This window comes from Frankliniella occidentalis, unplaced genomic scaffold, assembly GCF_000697945.3.
Source record: "Frankliniella occidentalis isolate FOCC.00 unplaced genomic scaffold, Focc_3.1 Scaffold133, whole genome shotgun sequence".
NCBI lineage: Eukaryota > Metazoa > Arthropoda > Insecta > Thysanoptera > Thripidae > Frankliniella > Frankliniella occidentalis.
In genome coordinates, this window is record NW_026267260.1 from 418,666 (window position 1) to 419,768 (window position 1,103).

A 1,103-nucleotide genomic window follows, 5' to 3' on the forward strand; every position below is an offset into this window, starting at 1 on the left:
ATGAAACAAAACGACCCTGAAATTTCCAGATCGCTATCTCAATTCCTTCTCGAGTTATCGTGCGGACAGACAGACAAACAAACACACAAACACACAAACACACAAACAGAATGAAACTTTTCGGGTCAGTGGAGTAATGGGCTTCGCTAATCGCTCAGCCAAAAAATATTTGATAAAAAGACATTTTGCGACCTGTAGTTTTTGATTTTTTTAAAAGCCAATTTTTGAGCTAGAATGCTCATCTTCGAACTCGATCTGTCTTTTTATGATACAAAACGACCCTCAAATTCCCAGATCGCTCCCTCAATTCTTGCTCGAGTTATCGTGCGGACAGACAGACAGACAAACAAACAAACAAACAAACAGAATGAAACTTTTTCGGTCAGTGGAGTAATGGGCTTCGCTAATCGCTCAGCCAAAAATATTTGAAAAAAATAAATATTTTGCAACCTGTGGTTTTTGATTTTTTTAAAAGCCAAATTTTGAGCTAGAATGCTCATCTTTGAACTCGATCTGTCTTTTTATGATACAAAACGACCCTGAAAATCCCAGGTCGCTATCTCAATTCTTTCTCGAGTTATCGTGCGGACAGACAGACAGACAGACAGACAAACAGAATGAAACTTTTCCGGTCAGTCGAGTAATGGGCTTCGCTAATCGCTCAGCCAAAAAAATTACTGTTTCCTAAGGGGTAACTCTTCAAAGTAGAGCCCTCTGAGCGAAAATTTCGTCTATTTGGCTCTATCTTTAACCGTTTAGGCACCAGAGGGAGTTTTCTACACGAAAATGACCGCAAAACATTTCTATGTTTTTTTATCAGATATTTGTTGGTATCCGGTAGGGTATAGCCAGACCAGCCTAAGGTCCGTCTTTTCCTCACCCCCTCTCGCCTGCAAACTTCTATGCTGCCCGTGCTGTGAAAAGACGGACCTTAGGCTGGTCTCACTATAACTCGTGAAAATAAAACCACGAGGAACAAAATTTGTGACTCTTGGGGCCGAATGCCTTCTCACGACTTTGGCCCGACTCGGGTGTCAGCGCCGCAGGCCTAGGTAGATGTATGCCAGGCGCGTCGCAGCGTAACAGTGTTTCGTGAGATATCG

General features: G+C 42.4%; 1 protein-coding gene across 4 annotated transcripts in view; it reads left to right on the top strand.

Annotated features, from left to right (window-relative positions):
• LOC113211740 (uncharacterized) overlaps positions 1-1,103 on the top strand; it is a 157,165-nt gene that overhangs the window by 63,513 nt on the left and 92,549 nt on the right. The window lies entirely within an intron of this gene.